This window comes from Erinaceus europaeus, chromosome 19, assembly GCF_950295315.1.
Source record: "Erinaceus europaeus chromosome 19, mEriEur2.1, whole genome shotgun sequence".
In the NCBI taxonomy this organism is placed as follows: Eukaryota; Metazoa; Chordata; class Mammalia; order Eulipotyphla; family Erinaceidae; genus Erinaceus; species Erinaceus europaeus.
The window spans coordinates 14,259,307-14,280,876 of NC_080180.1; positions in this window are offsets into that span (position 1 = coordinate 14,259,307).

Here is a 21,570-nt window from a genome sequence, read left to right on the forward strand (position 1 = left end):
AAAGACAGAAATATGCTTGGAACATGGATTGACATGCCAATGCCTATACCCAGCCGGGAAACTATTACAGAAGCCAGAACTCTCACCATTTGCAACCCAGAAAGAACTTTTCCATACTCCTGGGGTGGGGGGATGTTAGGTGAAGATGACCAGAGGGCTTAGAACTCCAATTCCATCAGGACCCAGAGAGGGAAGAAGAAAAAAGAAAGACATTCAGAAGCAGTAGTAGGTATAGGTGTGACTTAGAAAAAAAGAGAAGGGGGAGCAGGCAGTTGTCCACATGGTTAAGCACACATATTACAGAGCACAAGGACCCAGCTTCAAGTCCATGGTCCCCACCTTGTAGGGGTAAAGCTTCACACATGACAAAGCAGGGTTAAATGTGTCTCTATCTCTCCTCCCCTCTAAATTTCTGTTTCTAAAATAAATAAATAAACCAAAATAAAGTAAGAAAAGAAGTTAGGGTCACAGGAAAAAATGGGTAAATATATGTAAATATAGATAAGAAATCATAGAAATAATAGTCAACCCACATCTGTGACCTTGGGAGAACTACTGCAGTTTCCCATGGAAGGAATAGGGACACAGAACTCTGGTAGTGGGAATGGTAGAGAATTATACCCGTTATCCCACAATTTTGTAATTCAATATTAAATAACTAAAAAACAAAAAAAAACCCTACATTAAATATCAACATTTGCTTTTCTCTCCTTATGCATTTTTGTCCCAGAAAGAATAAGAAGTACCTTAACCGAAACCCCTTTAGTGTTACTCTTACCAAAAGCAAACAGACAAAAATTGATAATAAAATTACTTTTAGAGTATAATTATTTTTATTTGTAATATACTCAATAGTTTTTCTTTTCTTTAATTCTTTAATCCAAAAACTCTCATTAGCTATCTGTCTTATGTTAAAAAATATAAACTTCAGGGGGTCAGGCGGTAGCACAGCGGGTTAAGCACAGGTGGAGCAGAGCACAAGGACCAGTGTTAGGATCCCAGTTCAAGCCTCCGGCTCCCCACCTGCAAGGAAGTCGCTTCACAGGTGATGAAGCAGGTCTGCAGGTGTCTATCTTTCTCTCCCCCTCTCTGTCTTCCCCTCCTCTCTCGATTTCTCTCTATCCTATCCAACAATGACATTGATGACAACAATAATAACCACAACAACAATAAAACAACAGGGACAACAAAAGGGAAAAAAATAGCCTCCAGGAGCACTGGGGTGCAGGCACTGAGTCCTAGAGCCAAAAAATAAAATAAAATAAAATAAAATAAACGTCATTTACTTAAGAAACTTTCGCATATACTGAAAGCAATAAAATGTTTGTAATGTTCAAAAATATTTAAAAAATATTTTTCAAAAACATGAGGGAAGAGTTTTACACGAGAAAGGAAGAAAACGAGAAAGAGAGGAGACAGAGCACCTCTCTAGTACCCATGTGGCACAGGGACTAAACGGGGAACCCCACGAATCCAAGGCCTGTGCTCTACTAGCAGAACTATGTCCTGCAAGTGGGGAGTGGGAATTTGAACCCAGGTCCTCAGGCATGGTAATATGTGTGATGAACTGTGTATGCCACAGCCTGGCCTGCTCTCCAAAATCATTTGAAAAATACTAGTTGAGCCAGGCATTGCCGAACCTAATTGAGCAGCTACAGTGACCAAGGATCTATGTTCAAGCCCGTGGTCCTCACTTATTATTGAGCTATTTCATTAATGTATTTAAACTCATATAGTAACCAATACAGTCTTCACACTTTGAGTACAATAGTAGGACTCATGCAGCCTGCTCAAATTATTGATATAATCTAGTGGGATGTAGAAATAATGAATAAGACAATGTGTCCTGTTATATGTTATTGCTAGAAAAAAGAAAGCTAAGCTATAAAGCAGTGATGTTATGTTTAGTAAAAGATGATCGGGGAAGGCTTGCTTGATAAAGCAACATTTAAGTAAAGGAGTGAAGGCAGTTATGACCATATGGAGAGCCATATGGCCAAAGTGGGCAGAAATCGGGACATTTCCAAGGAATGACTTGCCTTCCAATTTATGCTGGGCAGATTCTAAAATAATAGACTATGCCAATTCATATAACTTCTAGCTTTCCTTCCTTTGAAATTGCCTTTTTAAAAAACATATCCTAATCATTTTAGTGCTCAAAATTATGCTTAGTGTGTACAATATATAAACTATTTGTCCTTTGAAAGTCTAAAGAAAGAAGTTACTGGCTAAATGATTTTGACAGGACTCTCAAAAACATGCAGGAATATGCACATTGTAGTTTCCACGATAATGAGATATACGTTAGTCATAGGAAGTAAGGGGAAATCACACTTAATATTATAGATGTCAGTACAGCATGCAACATGTCATTTAATAAAGAAGTTTTATGAGGCAGGGGAGATAGCATAATGGTTTTGCAAAATACTTTTATGCTTGAGGTTCCAAAGTCCCGGATCCCCTGTACCAACATTAGCCAGAGCTGAGCAATGCTCTGGTTTCTCTCCATTATCTTTTTCTCTTAAAGTAACACACACACACACACACACACACACACACACACACATGGAATTATCTGCTGATTTAGAGTTTGATTTTTCACATAGCTATATGCCTGGTGTGCTAAATTTACCATGTTCTTTTCCACCCAAGTTCATAAAAAGTCATTTCAGTTTCTTATATTTAATGTACTAGCACATGTATCCAGTATGTATGATACTAAAGTTCTACTACCACCTAATACTAGACTAACATCTAACATAATATAGTGAAACACTCAAAATGACTTGACATATTTACTGAAGGATTCATCCCAATGCAAAACCCTAGCTTTATTAGCTTTCGAGAGTCCACAGATTCATTAGATTGACCAGAAGACTTCACTACACTTTAAACTTACTTATAAAAACCTATAAAATGAGCTGCCAGCTGGTGATGCACCCAGTTAAATGTACATAGTACTAAGTTCAAGGACCAGGGTTCCAGCGCCTAGCTCCCCACCTGCAGGGGGAATGCTTCACAAGCAGCAAAGCAGGTCTGTAGGTGTCTTCCTCTCTCCAACCCTACCCCAATCTCAATTTCTCTCCTCTCTGTCCAAGTCAATGACAAGAAAGAAAATGGAATAAGTGGCCTCCAGGAGCAATAGATTAGTGGCACAGGCATTGTGCCCCTGCGATAAATCTGAAGGCAAAATAACAATAATAATAATAATAATAATAATAATATAGTGAAAGATTTATTGCCCAGCAGTTTTATTTTTTCTGCCCTTAAATTATATTTCCAGAATTTTTGATGCTGTCATAACTATAAAGCTTATCCTAGTTATTACTAATTTTAGTCACACTGAAATATAAAAAAAATCTGTAAATAGTACATGTTTTATAAAGATAAATACCTTGAAAAAGATGTTTCTTGCTTTATTCTTACTCATCTTTATCTATATTTTGTCTTTGAAGAACTTGCAGTACACTGCTGAATAAAAAATCAAAATCCTGAATTAATTATCTATTAAAGGTAATAATTTAATGCCTGACCATTATATATGAAGTTTCTATAGAATTCTGAGCAATAAAAATTTAAGAAATATGTATTGTATTTCCATGCTTGAGCAAATATTTTTAATTTTACATATGTAACTTCAGTTTTATTTGTCTGTTAAGACCATTAAGTTATTATTTTCTCTTACATTACAAGGTAAATTACAGGTTTTTTTTTAAATAAATACATTTTCTCTTCCTTCCTTCCTTATGAATTTATTTAACACCAGGTTATTGCTGGGGCTCAGTGACACCATCACTACTGGTGGCCATTTTTTCCTTACATAGATAATGCCACTTTGTCATTTAGTTTCAAGAGCTTCTCATTATCCATCATATTTTGTTGCATTATTACTTAGAGTTTAAAATACAAATCTCATGCAACAGATATGGGTGGCAGGAATTTCTGTCTCAACTCAGATCTTTGCTTCTAACTCTTAAAAAAAAAAATTCCAGGGAAGTTTTTCTTATGTTCCTACAAACTAATTTATGCATTTAAATGATACTTGGCAGATTGTGTTTATAATACTACTTGATGTTATAGACAGGGACATTTTTAGGCTTTCTAGTTCCCAGAATTGCTGATAATGATAAGTTTCTATTTAAACCCCATTCCACTCTCTTTAACTACCCACAGTCCCAATGGAAAAGCTCCATGACCAATCCCATGTACAATGGGTACATTTCTTGATTCATCTTACTTAAAAATATATTTTAATTTCCTCACAACTATTTTTCTGTTAGTTTTCACAACATATTATTCTGCATCTGTCATTTCCTTTTACTTTTTGCTACTATATTCCTTAACAACATCCTTCTTCTCTACTATAATATAAATTTGCAACTCCATTGAATTCATTACTAAACTCTCTACAGGTCTATTAAGAACTTACACATTTCAGGGCCGAGCTGTAGCACAGCGGGTTACGCGCACATGGCACTGAGCACAAGGACAGGAGTGGGGATCCCAGTTCAAGCCCCCGTCTTCCCACCAGCGGGGGGGGGGGCGCGCTTCACAAGCAGTGAAGCAGGTCTGCAGGTGTCTATCTTTCTCTCCCCCTTTGTCTCCCCTCCTCTCTCCATTTCTCTCTGTCCTATCCAACAAGAATGACAGCAATAACAACAACAATAATAATAACTACAACAACGATAGGCAACAAAAGGAAAACAATAGCTTCCAGGAGCAGATGTGTAATGCAGGCACCGAGCCCCAGAAATAACCCTAAAGATAAAAAAAAAAAACAAAAAACTTACACATTTCACTAGATTTTGTCATTAACTTAAACCTACAATATGTGTTATACAACAAAAAATACACACCAATTTTCTCAAGCCTGATTAAATGCAAGAAAATACACATAATAATTATTATTTTTTAGATTTATGTAATTTTTTTCATTTCTCAGCTCATTACCATCTGGAGTGGGGAAGAGCGTAAGGACACGTCTGAAGGAGATGCAGCAGGATTTGGGTTGTGAGAGCACTGGCTTGTGTTAGGAGTAAATGTGTGTAAATAAAAGAGGAAGCAGGAACTCAAACCTCTCAGATCCCTGGCAATCTAAGAACCTCACTTCCTGTATTTGGCTTCAGAGGTGAGGAAAAGTTCAGACTGACTATGCAGGTAATAGTACAGTTCTGCAAGGAAGGATAATAGTGGCAACATAATAATTAAAGCAGGAACAAAATGAAAAGGCTAATTCAGATATGTTTTGAGCCATTATTACAATTTTACTTTTCACTGTGTAAACTACAAGTGTGTGACTCGAACTGAATTCTTCTAGTTTTACCCCCACACTCCATTTTTTCATTATTTACCTGAATATACACTCTGATATTGTTCAAAAACGATGCAAGGATTCTGAATTTATTAACATTTTGGCACAAACTAAGTATTAACCTGGGAATATTTTACCGAGTACCTTTAAATTACAAATGATTTTTTTTCTTTTTATTTGATGGTACAGAAAATTGAGACAGGGAGAAGAGATAGGCAGAGAGAGAAAGATGCCTGTACAAATACTATTTAATCTTAACCATATTCCTAGGTTGTTGTAAGATTGTGTAATACATACATTACTCTTAGATATTAAATAGTATTAAAAATCATAGTACAATATTCTAATTCAGTAAAGATTTAGAAAATTAAGTTCTAAGAAATATAAAGACTTATATTCCTGAAATATTTCCCTGTGGTTTTATTTTAATTTATTTAATGGCTATGTTTTGATTATATGCTGGACCTCAGGCCTAGGGGATTGATTTAAAGAAAAGCAATCTCTGTTCAAAGGTACTTTCATTCCATGAAGGTATATAAATATTAATCAAATAACTATTCAAATAATTACTGAAATTATAACTATGGTTTCCAAAGTGCAAAAAAAAAAAATCTTGATTTTAGAACATAGTAAAAAGAAATAAACCTTTGACTATAATTCTGGAACTTATATACATGAGCATTCATGGCGCTTCACCATGAGCATACAAATAGATATATTCTGATCACAAGTAAGATACCAAAAATTCTTTGGGGTTACTTAACATCAGATATCATTACTATTCAATGTATTTTAATTTTCATTACAAAAAATAACAACTGAAAATTAGTAATGAGTTAAAGAGTGAGGGTTTTGAGAGTTAAATATATTTTACATTTTACTAAGATTTATTCACTCCAACTTTTTTTAGTTTTTTTTAATTTGTGATGACTAGTCGATTACTATAGTTGCTTTAGATTTTAAGATGACAGTTTCCAAACTATGTTCACCACCAAAGTTACCTGTCCCCACTTCCCACCTCCCAAAGATAACCACCATATTTCTCACAAAGTCTTAGAAACAGTTTGCTTGATTCTGTTTTTACTTTTGGTTTGTTTGTTTTGCAGATTCACGTGGTACTGATTCTTTAGATGCCACATATGAGTGAAACCATCTGGCAATTTTCTTTCACCTCTGCTTATTTTTCTAAGAATAATCACCTCCCATTCCAGCCATTTTTTTTAGTTATCAAATGTTTGTATTAGGAAACATACACTTAAAATCATAATTTTATACAATTTTGTTGACTGAGTTAGACAATATAAGAATATCACAATGAAATGTAAGATGCATAGTGATCATAGCCTCATTAGTTACACAACAGCTTTACTTATCTTTCCACTGTTTGAAACAACTTAACCTGAAGAGTGGAGTAATAAAAGCTTAATAAGACTCAAATAATTTATATTATAAATCTTATGGAACTTTTCATTTTATGGCATGATGAAAGAAACAGAAATATTTATTGAAAATAAGTGAAACTATTCTATATACATACTGAACAAACTCTAAAACCAGTCAGAGCTACAATTGTAAAAACTGCTTGCTACAGCTCACAGAGTAAAGTGAATACTTCATTATGTGTAAGGATCCAAGGATCCAGGTTTGAGGTCTTGACCACTACATGCTACCACTAGGTCTTTGAAAGCTTTCAAGTGGTATATCACGGTCTAATTTCCCCCCACCTCCATCTCTCTATCCCACTCTTACCCTTGCCCTGACATTTTAAAAATAGAGTATGCCAGAGACTCCTAGGAATTGGACAGGCACAGAAACTCAACAAGTTTAGTGGTAAAAATAAAAAAAGGTTGGGACCTTGCTACATGATGATGGCAAATGATTTAATTTGGGGTAAGAGTGCTGTGTAGACACTGATTACAGGAAGGAAAAAAAATGTACCCATGTGTTGAGAATTGCACTGTAAACCACTCCTTGCTTGTCCCCAACCCCCCCCCCAAAAAAAAGAAATAAAGAGAAAAAGATGATTCATTTTGTGTTCAACCTTTGCCATGGTTTGACTGTTGCTGATAGACTTTTTAGACAGAAAGAAGCAGAACCAAAGACACAGAAAGAAAGATACCACAGCACAGAAGCTCCCTCCAGCATTGGGGGAATTGGCTGAAACATGGTGGTGCTTATGGACAAGGCAGATGCACAATCCAAGTGAGGTACCTTGCCAGCCTCAATAATGACAACCCCACCCCCACTTAATTGGAGGGTTAGTGGTTTCCAGTATAGTCACTGGCACATATGTACAACCTTTCATCTCCCCAGGACAGGTATCTGCAAGACATTCTTTTCCCCAGTTTTGGTGCTTTTCATCATCATGCACCAAGACTCTTGTGAAGCTGTATTCCATCCCGTGTCCTTCTTATCTGTAGAATTTAGTTGAATACAACTGTCCAGATAGACTTCTTACACATATCATATATTGGTCTTGTATATTTGCTTTAGTGTGTGAGACCACTTTTATTGAAATAATAAAATATTTCCTTTTTTTTCTCCATGGGAAGAATTCTCTTTCCTGGGAGCCAGGCGGTAGCACAACGGGTTAAACGCAGGTGGTACAAAGCACAAGGATCAGGGTAAGGATCAGGGTTCAACCCCCCAGATCCCCACTTGCAACGAAGTCACTTCACGGGCGGTGAAGCAGGTCTGCAGGTGTCTCTCTCTTTCTCCCCCTCTCTGTCTTCCCTTCCTCTCTCCATTTCTCTCTGTCTTATCCAATAACAATGATATAAATAATAACTACAACAATAAGACAACAAGGGCAACAAAAAAGGGAAAAAAAAAAAATATATATATATATATATATATAAATTTTAAAAAAGAATTCTCTCTCCTTTAAGGCAAAAAGTGATTCCCTATGACAGGACATCTTTTTATTTTCTACTCAATTTGTTAACCAAGATCCTCTGTTCAAGTCAGGTACTCACACACCATGGCATACTTCATAACAAAGGACACACACGCTGCTACTATTTAAAAATGGAGCAGGTCTACTTCATCCCAATAAGATTATATATAAATATATAGTAATGAACATTTTAAATTTTACTTTAGTATCATGGAATCCAACCGCATAATTTTCATTTTATTTGAATTATTAGTAGCCAGAAATAAAAAGATGCATACTATCTCTTTGTAACCTTATGTGTATCATCTCAGTGTTTCTCAAACAGATATTCTGCGCATATTTCTGTGATTTTCAAAAGATGAGAAAAGAAGAAAGTGAAAATTTATTTTTAAGTACTACTCAAAAACATTTGAAAAGCACTGAGTATTTTCTTTCCTTTGTGGATTTAGAATGGTTTTCCATATATGAAAAGTTGAAAGTTCTGAAATAACACAACAAAAACATGTTTTTCTCAATAGATAATTTGCCTAATGCATTTGGAGGAAATGCTCATGGAATCTGAGGAAAATTACATCATTTGGTCTCTCCAACTATTCTGATACAGTTGGTTCTCTTCTCAGTGTCTCTTCTCTTTTTCAAAAATGAACCCAGTAGGAAGAGCAAGTCCCTTGTAAAATGGTGTCACTCTGACAAACTTCAGGTGACCTGAATCTAGGTTTCTAGATGAGAGAAAAAATATCTTTGTTTGTGTGTTTGATTTGGGAGTTTTCTGTTATGGACAGCTGGAATTCATCCTAAAAAAAAAAAAAAAAAAAAAAGCAGCCTGCTAAAAGAACTGAGTGTTAGCCTACTGATCTAGGGGTTTTGTGGCAGGAATTGATTGAGTTTATAGTGCACTTACTCTCAAGATGGGTTCTATATTACACTTGGGGTTGAAAAAAACCCTAATGCCTCAGTGCCATCTAAGACCATAACTACTTTGAAAGGGGTCCTGGCATCAGTAGTTTTTCAAAAAGCTCTCGATGATTCTAATGATATTCAGGGTTGAGCACCACTACTCAGTTGCTTCAATTTTTGCCTTGTTGAAGAATCATTATAAACCTCCTTTTCTCTGCTTGAGTTATTCTTATTCTACAAGCTTCATTCCATCTTCTGTTGCAAGTCCAAGAACACCAGCATGATAGTTAACCTTATCTTATTTAACAGACAATTTTAGTCCTTGTCAGCATATGGTTCTACTGTTTATCTGTGTGTCTTCACACCAATTCACTTCCCAATCTTTTGAGTACAAATGTGTGTGTGTGTGTGTGTGTGTGTGTGTGTGTGTGTGTGTGTGTGTGTGTGTGTTATCAGGGACCTATTTGTGTAGCACTATCATTTGTATTCATTTGAATAAAAATAACAAAATGCAAGAGGGCCAGGTGGTAGTGCAGCGGGTTAAGTGCACATGGTGCGAAGCGCAAGGATCCAGGTTCAAGCCCCAGCTTCCCACGTGCAGGGGAGGGTCACTTTATAAGCAATGAAAAAGGTCTGAAGGTATCTATCTTTCTCTCCCCCTCTCTACACCTCCCCACTCAATTTCTCTGTCCTATCCAACAGCATTAGCAACAGTAATAACAATAACATCAACAAGGGCAAGTAATATGGCCTCCAGGAGCAGTGGATTCATAGTGCAGGCACTGAGCATCAGCAATAACCCTCAAGGCAAAAAAATGAACAAACAGACAAAAAATGCAAAATGTAGCATGTGCTAGTTGTGTATCTGTATATACTCACACAAAAACACAATGCCTAACATTAACACCCAACTCTGGTATCTGCATCCCAGAAAACACCTACTTGGTCATGTCAAATAACAGAGATATTGGGTTAAAAAAAATCACTTATGTAGTAAAGCGCAGTTGTGGCAGTTCTGAAAACACAGTAATAGCAGTTATGCTTAGTATCTTATACCTTACATACTTTGTTAGAGTCACAAACAAACAACTGTCATCTAAAACATGTATTACCTAATTATACAGATCCAGAAATCAATTCAGTGGCATTTCAAAATTATTCTTTAAGAGGTGCATGTTATGCCTGAGGCTCCAAGGTCCCAGTTTCAATCCCCTGCATTACCATAAACCAGAGCTGAGCAGTGCTCTGGTAAAAAAATAATAAATGAAATAAAATAAATAAAATGTTTTTTAAAAAAGATGTGCATGTTAAAGGCATGCTTATTTTTCTCTGATTAGTTTCAAAATTCACAACTTCCTATTTCTCTTCTAGTTTGTTTCTCAGCCCAATCTAGATAGTATCTCATGTTAAATGGAATACAATGTTAAATTTAATCATCACTACTGTAGCCTCTGCCAACCTCATAGGTATAAACAGAACATTTCCAGCATCACTTCTCAGCTGATAAGTATCAAAATGCCAGAGATAATGTCGGGCAGAACTGTACCCCTTAATGTGATGATCCTGTTGGCAACTTACAACCCAAAGCTTTTGCTTATATAAGATGACTATTGAATCTCATGGACCTTTGAAAAATTCTATTGATGTATAACATGTATATGTACACATGTTTATACATATATGTGTTTGCACATATTTATATGGATATCTATAGATAAAAAGTACAAATTATTGTCAAAAGTTTAGCTTCACAGTAGCAAAAATCCACCATAGTCCAGTGAGAACCCCTAAGAGGAGCAAAAATCCACCATAGTCTAGTGAGAACCCCTAAGAGGAACACCTTGACCTCAGTTTTTATTGATTTTGCCCTCCCTGTTATGATGTACAATTGTTCTGTAGTTCTTTTAATTCAATAAATATACACCTGACTAATAAGATCATACAGAGAGAGAGGGAGAGAGGAAAAGAGGGAGAGGGTGAGGGAATAACGGGAGAGGGGGAGAGAGAGAGAGAGAAGAGAGAGAGAGAGAGAAGGCTGTTTTACTAACAGATTCTATTATACCATTTATCTTCTACCTTCTCCCCAGCCCCATGTAGGAATGTAGGATAATAAAATTTTCATTTTCCACAGTAATGTCATATCTAATTTAAATTCTCTGTATCTAGACAAATGTTATTTCTCAAGTATAGAAGAAACAGATGCTGTTTTAAAATGAGTTCTTACTAAGCATTTACTAGTTTACAGTTGATTCAAGAAGGCAGAGTATGGGAGACATAATGTGACATAATTAAGCAATGGTCAAATATGAAAACAATCACCACGGGCTCTGTGAATACTAAAATGGATATGGATTAGAGTTAAGGAACTAGTAGACATTGTTTTCTGACAATGGGCTTTAGTTTTAGAATAATTACAGAATTCTCGTCTGCTCATTATGTCTTCTCATTCTATTTGAGTCATTTGCTTCTCTTTCTTCCACTAACTGAAAATTCACTTTCTGTTCTCAAAAAAGAGATTTTTTTTTGCCCAGATTCCTTTCTTCCAGTGCTACCTAATTTCTCCTTTCATCAAAAGTCTCTTCCTCTAAAAGTCATTAAACAGCTCTTAGTTTTCTTTAACACTACCTCTTGCTGATGATAATTAAAAACTTACAAAGAAGAGTTGTTAATAATGTGAGTATTACACAGCTGCACTAATTCACAGCTGGGTTAATCTTGGCATGTCGTTTTATAGAGATAGTATTTTTACTTGCATGGTTTTAAAAGATAGTCACAGCTCCATTCATTTCTTTTTTTTATTTTCATGGTAAATATTTTTAATCATAAGGGTCATACTAAAATCTCAAAATTCTCCTCAACTCCACATTTCAAACAGCTCAAACACCAAAATACGTAAGACAGTTTTTTAAAATTTATTTTTATTTTTTATTTATTTATTCCCTTTTGTTGTCCTTGTTGTTTTATTGTAGTTATTATTGATGTCATTGTTGTTGGATACGACAGAGAGAAATGGAGAGAGGAGGGGAAGACAGAGAGGGGGAGAGAAAGACAGACACCTGCAGACCTGCTTCACCGCCTGTGAAGGGACCTGCCTGCAGGTGGGGAGCCGGGGGCTTGAACCGGGATCCTGACGCCGGTCCTTGAGCTTAGCGCCACCTGCGCTTAACCTGCTGCGCTACAGCCCGACTCCCGTAAGACAGTTTTTATTGTGAAAAAAACAGATATGCAAGAGTAAAAAATGTATGTATACAAAGTATAAAATTGAACTTTGGAATTCTAATGTGCAGGAATTTGCAATGGCTTTTTATGAAATGAAAAGACTATTGCTGGATGGTTACACCTTAATTTTAATAAATTGCAATATACTCAGTGGTATTATCTTAACATAGAGAATACTTTACTTTTAAGAGAATCAGGAAAGATACTAGAGCAACACTTTCTAATCTGGTCAGGTCAGGGTGGTGGTGCATCTGGTAGAGTAAGGACTTGGGTTCAAGTTCCTGGTCCCCATATGCAGGAAGGAAGCTTCACAAGTCATCAAGTAGGCTGCAGTTGTTGAGCTATTTTTACCTGTCTCTCTTTCTTTGTTATTCTCTTTCTCTATTAAAATAACAGATAGGAAATAGCTACTGGGAGTGGTAGAGTCATCATACAGGTACTATGTCCCAGTGATAACCTGGGTGGCAAAAACAAACAAAATGTATGAAGAGTACAGATATTGATATCATAGGACTCTGTAAGGAGGTTTGATAAAGGTACTGTTATTATTGAAAAATTACATTTTTGAGATGTCTTTGAAAATCATTTTTTAAAAATATCATTTATCAGGGTTTTTTTTTTTTTAAGTACAGGATAGATCTGGGCGTTTTCTCTACATGAAAATGTGGAGGTTGAAAAAAGATACATTACAAAACTTTTTTTTACTGATTGAAAGAGTCTTTTTTGTGATTTTATTTAGTCATCCCTGGTGTGGAATGGGTGATGCCAGCAGCACTGTCCTGATTTCATGCCCAAATGAAGCCATCAAAGGAACGCGGTCAGCACAAAGGAAGAAGATGTGCCAGATGTGAGGCTAATGGGAGAATCATGGCAGGGAGCAGGCTCTGTGCTGGAGTCAGCTTGTTAAACAAGGTGTAACTCCACAAAAAAGCAACCTTCGAGAAGTTCCAAAGCAAAAGGACCTCTGTCAGCTTTAGTTCTCATCAGTAATCAGTCTGTGATCAAACTGGTCAAATATCATGTACGTAGAGGAACTCATTGTAGTAAGTTCAATTATTGATAATCTAAGATTTTAAAATGTTCTCACAATTCATTTGAATGTTATCTTGAATGTTTAGCTGTTTAAACAGCTGCATCTTTCTTTGCCTCACGTAAAGTTTTATGTTTCCCCTTGTCATCAGTATCTTAAACTAGTAGGAAATTAGGAGCTCCTATGGGAATGATTAAAAAATATCCTTACACGATTATAAACTTGTGTATCATTTAATTTAATTAAAATGTAAGTGTGCATTATTTTAAACATTCAGTTTTAAAAAATATTCATTGATAATATATAAAGTTTTTTATTTTTATTTTTTGATAAATAGAGAATCTGACAGATGAGGGGCAGGTAGAGAGGAAGAGAGACAGACAGACACCTGCAGTACTGCTTCACTACCTATGAATCTTCCCCCCTGCTTGTTGGGGCTGGGTCTTGAACCCAGGTCCTTACACATAACTTGTACACTCAGCCTGCTATGCCACTGCCTTGCCCTGATACTATATATTCTATATTTGATACTAAGTTACTCAATGTATATTTCTAGCTAGCACTAATCCTGACTATAAATGTTGAAATAAATAAATACAATTAACTATATATTTAAGGAGGAAGACAAAGATACCACACTGTGTACCTGATTTTCATATTGAATGCGCTGAGTGAGGCTTTCCCTCATTGCCAGAGATCAAGTCCACACTCTACCTTTAGGATGTACTCTTTCTTTTTTTTTCCTTTTATTTATTTATTTATTTATTCCCTTTTGTTGCCCTTGTTGTTTTATTGTTGTAGTTATTATTATTGTTGTTGTCGTTGTTGGATAGGACAGAGAGAAATGGAGAGAGGAGGGGAAGACAGAGAAGGGGAGAGAAAGATAGACACCTGCAGACCTGCTTCACCGCCTGTGAAGTGACTCCCCTGCAGGTGGGGAGCCGGGGTTCGAACCAGGATCCTTATGCCGGTCCTTGCGCCACCTGCGCTTACCCCGCTGCGCTACAGCCCGACTCCCAGGATGTACTCTTTCTAAACAAATCTATATCCCTTGAAAAAGAAATAATAACACAATTTACCTGGTCTTAGAAACAAAAAAGCAACTAGCTCAAAAGGAAGTGTTGAAGATTAAATTTAATAATATATGCAAATTTCCTGGCTTAAAACCAAACACATAATAAGTATAGAATTAATAACAATTTCTCTAATCTTGGTAAAGGAAGCAACCTTAACTGGTCTTTACTCAGTTGACTTTGTTTCCAAAACAAGGCAACAGTGATCTTTTTAAACACAATATTCAAGGTCTGTTTAGTACATCTTTATATATCCTAGTATGAGGTCAAATACATTTGAGATACCAAATAAGTGCTTACTGAATGAGAAAATAAGTGATTCTATCGTAAGATAAACTATGTACTGTACTCACATAAAGCAAAGAGGGAAAGACAGAAGTTTTGTCATAAGATAGCATGAAGTGGTTAAGATGAAGGAAACTGGGCGTTGGGTAGTGATACACTCACTAGAGTACACATTGCCACGAGTGAGGGCTTGGGTCTAAGCCCCAGGTCCCCAACTTGGGGCATGGGAGGGGCACTTCATGAATAGTGGAGCAGTGCTATAGGTAGATGTCACTCTTTCTCTCTCTACCTCTCTTGCCTACCTATCACTCTCAGTTTTCATAAAACAAGTAAGTATGTTCATATTAAATATGAATATGAGTGACAGTAAATTAGAAAATTCATAGAAACACTGAAAGTAAAAACAGAAAATAAATTCCAAGGGATAATAGCTTTTATTTTGCATATGAACAATAATCTTTGCTATCAGAAAAATAATTTTATGTTCATTTTAATTATTTTTTTCAACTTCTAAAGTCACTGCTCCAAGTCATTCTTCGTTCCTTTTTATCCACCGTACCACACTGAAACTGACATTTGAAACTGGCGTACACACACACACACACCATTTTTTAAATCTGCTATTTTTAATGTTGACATAATCAAGAAAAGAATTTAGCTGGCACTTTACTTTCAGTACGTCAGCACATTACTTAGTTGATGAGATGCCCTCAGAGTATCAATTTCAAACTGAAGAAAAACAAATGTTCAACCTAGTTGCTTTTCCCCTTTGTTGAAGAAAGTCACAAAAAGGGGGGGAGGCATAATTAATAGTTGACCCATGAACTAGAATGAGACATTCAGAGTTTTCTTTATCCCTCTTCTTGTCCTTGGAATGATCATCTACTTCCTTCTCCACTCTGGTTGGAAGCTTGTTCAAGGAGTCTTATAGTACCTTCTATTCATGTGATATCTGAATCATTTAGATGGCATATGTGTCAGAACCCAGTTAAGGCATCCACAGAGGCTTTTACGATTTAGTGGAGACAAGGGGCTGTGCTGTGACACATCTGGTTGAGTGCAACAACCTTGGTTCAATCCCCTGGTCCCCACCTACAAGGGGCAAGCTTCACAAGTAATAACACAGTCCTCTGCTCCATCTCTCTCTCTTTTCTCTCTTCTCTCTCTCTCTCTCTCTCTCTTCATTTCTTCTCTCTTCTCTCCCTCCCTCTCTCTCTCTCTCTCCCCTTCTCCGCCTCTCAATTTCCTCTGTACTATCAAAACAAAAAATATATATAGCAGGAAGAGGCAAATATCTGCTAATTTTGTAGGTGCCAAGACAAGCTTTAAAACCACCACCTTTCAACTGGCAGTGCTCTGCCTCATCCTTCAGTCTCTCTCTATCCTCTGTGTATGACATGCAGTGTCAGAGTTCAGTGGGGCAGCCCCCTTAGTTTGAAAACAAATGTTTCTGAGTATTGCCCCAAAATAAGAGATTCTCGGGTAAAAGGTAGATTTTTAGGTCCAATGTAAGGGGGTGTGGTTAAGGATTCCCACCTTTGGTGTTGGGAATGGTGTTAAACTATATGCCTGTTAACTTATAATCTTACAAATCATTATTTACTAAATATAGCAGGGAAAAAAGAAAAGAAATATTATTGAGTTTATTTCTATGAAATACATTATCTCTTTTATAAACTTTCTATCTTTATTGGAGTGCTACTTTAATTCCATTTTATTTTTTGGTATAACTAATTTTAATCAAAGCATAAACCCCGTACAAAATGTAAACTTCATTGTTTGCTAATATCTAAAATACCTTATTATTTGTAGGGAAGATAATCATTGTTAATTATAATATTTTTATAACTTTAGGCTTTTCCAACATTATCTATATTTGGTTGTATTTAATAATATATTTTCTCAAGGAGTAAGTGTAAATACAATAAAGAGTTTTTATTTTTACTTTTAGTTGATTCTCTTTTGTTATAATGAATTTCTTAAGAGAAATGTACAGTTTTACATACATTCCCAAATAGTAAATGCTATGTGGGTCTCAACTACACAGATACATATAAAGTAAGTTGCATTATGCACTGGGGAAGCCAGATTTTATGTTCCATTTACTACAATAAGTATAACATTAAACTACCAGTCTTACCATGTTATTTACATCATGGATATTCTGAAACAAAGAACTATCTTCTACCCCCCCTTTTTTTTTTTCTTTATTTGAAAAGATAGAAAGAAACTGAGAGTTTAAGAGGGAGACAGAGACAGAGGAAGTCAGAGATATCTGCAGTACTTGCTTCACCACTCTTGAAGCTTTTCCCCTGCAGGTGGGAGAAGTAATTATTTTCTATAATAGGGAATAGCTATAGAACATAGTCATGATGACCATACGAATCCTGAGTGCCACAGTATTTTGAAAGCCAAAGCAGCTCAGGCTATTAATAATACTTATAGTCTAAGTAGAAATTAATTATTATCATAGCCAAATATATAAAAATTAGTTTATGTGTATGTTACACAACTATTGTGCAGCTTTCAAACACTGTATTATTTTATAATGAATTTTACATTCCTTGAAAAGTTGTGCTGACAGTTTGTAATAGCACAAATTATGAAGCAGCCCAGATGTCCAACAGCAGATTAATGGCTAGGGCAGTAATGGCACACAGTGAAGCAACATGCAGCTGTTAAAAATAATGTGATTGGGAGTTGGGCCCTCCTCAATTGCTATCGAACAGGCCATGGCCGGTGCGCTGCTATGTTCCATCGCTGGGGAGCCAGAGATGACCCGAACTGCCCCTGCGGCTCCAGACAGACTATGACCCACATAGTCAACGACTGCCACCTCTCCAGATTCAAAGGAGGTCTCGAAACTTGACATCAGGCTCAACCTGACGCTGTTGACTGGCTACGGAAGAAGGGCAAACGCTAGAAGAAGAAGACTGCAAGTTAAGCGCACATGATGAAAAGCGCAAGGACCGGCATGAGGATCCCAGTTCGAGCCCCAACTCCCCACGTGCAGAGGAGTAGCTTTACAGGCGGTGAAGCAGGACTGCAGGTGTCTATCTTTCTCTCCCCCCTCTGTCTTCCCCTCCTCTCTCCATTTCTCTCTGTCCTATCCAACAACGACATCAATAAAACAACAATAACTACAACAGCAGTAAAAACAACAAGGGCAACAAAAAGGAATTAAATAAATATTTTAAATATCTTTACAAAAATGATGTGGTTATCTCTCATGCAATATCACAATGGTCAGCACATGATGTCCTCAGATTGAGTTACATGAGCCAGAAAGAAAAAGACTAATACCGAATGAACTTACTTATAAGAGGAACTTAAGAACAAAGGACAGTAAGTGAAAACTTAAGGTGAAACATGACCTGGGTGTGGAATATTGCACCAAAGCAAAACACTCTAGTAAAGGAGGGTAATACAGAATATGGAGACATTGTTGTGTCTCCTACCCATCAATCAATGGTAGATGAGAAAGTATGCCTATGTGTTAAAGACTATCTGTAAGCCAGTTATCCCCAATACAATAAAATAAACACCAAATAGTATAAAATTTTGATACTATTGGATAATGTCACCAATTTCAGAATATCATTATAAATTAGTGCAGCCAGGAATGTTCCTAGTGACCACAGAATGCCAGTTTGGACCTACAGGGATACAGAGGTTACACAGGCTCCTGTGCTGAATATGGGCTCCAGATCAAATTGATGGGGTTTACAGTCAACAGTATTTTTACACTTTTCCCATATTTGGAAGCTACTCTCTTCCTTGATCCAGCTATCTGGTCCTTTTTCCAGCCATGACATCATCTCCCCAGACAATAACTTGGGTCCACCTGCATATCAGACGGCAGGTTCTGGCAAAATTAGTAGTTATGGGCCCCTTGGACTATACCTAAAATAGATCCACAAGCTTTTTCCAAAACAGAGACCCCAAATCTTCATCTGCAATATTCTTGCCTTTAGGTTCATTATCAGTCAACAATCTGTTCTGCTTTATATTTTTATATTAGTGATTTATATGACTACAAATTAATAGGAGTGTACATAAACACCATTCCCACCCCCAAAAGACTGTGTCCCATCCCATCCTACCCCACCCCCCACCCCGTGAAGCCGAACATCCACCCTCACCCTGCTTTATATCTTAACTCTTTTTCAGCCACCAGGTTCCTGATGCTACCATGATGCCAATCAGACTTCCCTGGACAGACAACCCCACCAATGTGCCCTAGAGACCCGCTTCCCCAAAGCCCTGCCCCACTAGGGAAAGAGAGAGAGACAGGCTGGGAGTATGGATCCACCTGCCAATGCCCATGTTCAGTGGGGAAGCAATTACAGAAGCCAGACTTTCAACCTTCTGCACCCCATAATGACCCAGGGTCCATACTCCCAGAATGATCAAGAATAGGAAAGCTATCAGGGGAGGGGATTGGATGTGGAGTTCTGGTGGTGGGAACCGTGTGCAATTGTACCCCTCTTACCCTATGGTCTCGTCAATATTACTATTTTATAAATAAAAATTAAAAAATACTTCAGTCATTAGGATGTGAAACAGTACAAGCTCAGTTATGACTAATGAAGGTATACATCATAGCAAGATGTAATTATCACTTAAAACATGACTATATAAACTTAAAAAATAAATTTAAGCTGAAATTTCATCCACTATATATGCCTTAAAATTACTTTTCTCTTTGTTTCTGTTATTTATTTATTTATTTATTGGAAGTAGAAAAATATTCTGGATTGAGTTTGGGAGAGAATAGGATAATTTTTAGATTGAATTAAAAGTGAAACATTTTTCCAGATCATGAAAATAACTAACACTAAACAATGTTGAATAACCTTTCTAGCTTCAGACATCAGGGAAATGTGTTTACTGTTGACTTGGATATCTATTTTTTATTAATATTTGATGAACACTACTTATTCATTTATGCTATAATGTAAGATAAAAGAAATATATCTAATATTAATTACCAAAACACTTCATAATAATGAACATAAATTTAAGATTTTGAATATTTAAAATATTTTTGTCATTTTTAAAATGTGACATTATTTGTATCTGCAGCAATATTTAGCATGTTATACTCTGAAGATGAAAGAAATCTCTAGCGTGTAACATATAGAATATATAAGATGGGAGTCAGGTGGTAGCACAGTGGGTTAAGCGCACATGGCACAAAGCGCAAGAACCAGCTTAAGGATCCTGGTTTCAGCCCCAGGCTCCCTACCTGCAGGGGAGTTGCTTCACAGGCAGTGAAACAGGTCTGTAGGTATCCATCTTTCTCTCCCCTCTCTGTCTTCCCCTCCTCTCTCCATTTTTCTTTGTCCTATCCAACAACGATGACATCAATAACAACAATAAAAAAGGGCAACAAAAAGGAAAAATAAATAAATAAAATAAAAAAGAATATATAAGATAATATATGACAAGCATGTAAGAAATTATACAAAGCGGGCCAGGCAGTGGCACATCCAGTTAAGTGCACATTCTACTAAGCACAAGGACCCATGCAAGGATCCAGGTTCCAACCCCTGGCTCCCCACCTGCAGGGATGACACTGCACAACTGGTGAAGCAGGTCTTCGGGCGCCTATTTTTCTCTCTCCCTCTCTGTCTCCCACCTATCTTTCTCTCTCCCTCTCTGTCTCCTGCTCCTCTCTATATTTCTCTCTTTCCCATCCAATAAAACATTTAAAAATAAAAAGGCCTCCAGAGCAGCACAGAGCCCCAGCAATGCCCCCCCCAAAAAAAACAATTTATATAGAAAGCAAACTTGCAAATCTGTGCTTTGACTTGTAAAACAGTGAATCTAAGCCAACCCATAAAAATTCAATAAAATGAGCATCAGAAAAAGAACTCACTTGGATAGTGTGCTGCTTTTCAATGTACACCACCCACGTTGAAGCCCACTGTGGTATTTTCCACTCTTTTAGTACATTCACATCCACATTTATATAACACTACAGAAAAATTAATCTAACTACCATTGTTCACAGCTTCATAAATCCCTACCTGCTTAAGCCATTTAACAATGAACTCCGGTCTGACATTCAGTTACTCATTTCTAATTACCCTCCTTGTAAGATTATTAGTTTCATTGCTATATATTATCTGTTAATTTATTAAATAAAGAGAGGGAGGCAAAGTACTTTGATGGTTGATGTGCTGAAGAAAGAGACCCCTTTATTCTTATATATCTTGCAAGCTATTATTAAATCACTAAATAAAAAAGACATCAATTCATTTGAATATTAACTATGAAACCAGAAAGTTATATAGAGACATAACACATATAAATAACACAACACACACATATATATTTAATGAAATTGCCAACAAGATGGCATCAAATATCTTTAAGCAACTAGAACAAAAGTTTATATGAAATCAGAAAATACCTCTGATAGCCAAAACAATCTTGAGGGAAAATACCGTGCTTCAAGGTCTCAAACTATAGTAAAGGGCTATTGTAGTCAAAACTGCCTGGTACCCAAAGAAAAACAGACTCGCAGAACAGTGAGTGGAATAGAATTCCAAGTCCAGAAATTGGCCCCACACCTAAAGACGTGACTCTTCTGTCTCTACCACTTTGTCAGAACTAAAAAATGAAGGGAGGAAAAAATGAACTTTGATGGTAGGTGTGTTAAGGAAATAGACCCCTTTAATCTTATAAATCTTGTAAGCCATTATTAAATAGCGAATAAAAATTAAAAGAACTTAAGTAAGTGGTCCAGAACATTAAACAGAGCAAGTAGAGTCTCTTCAACAAATGGTGTTAGGACAACTGGTTTGAATGTGCATGAAATTGGAACTGAACCATTACATTTCACCACAAACAA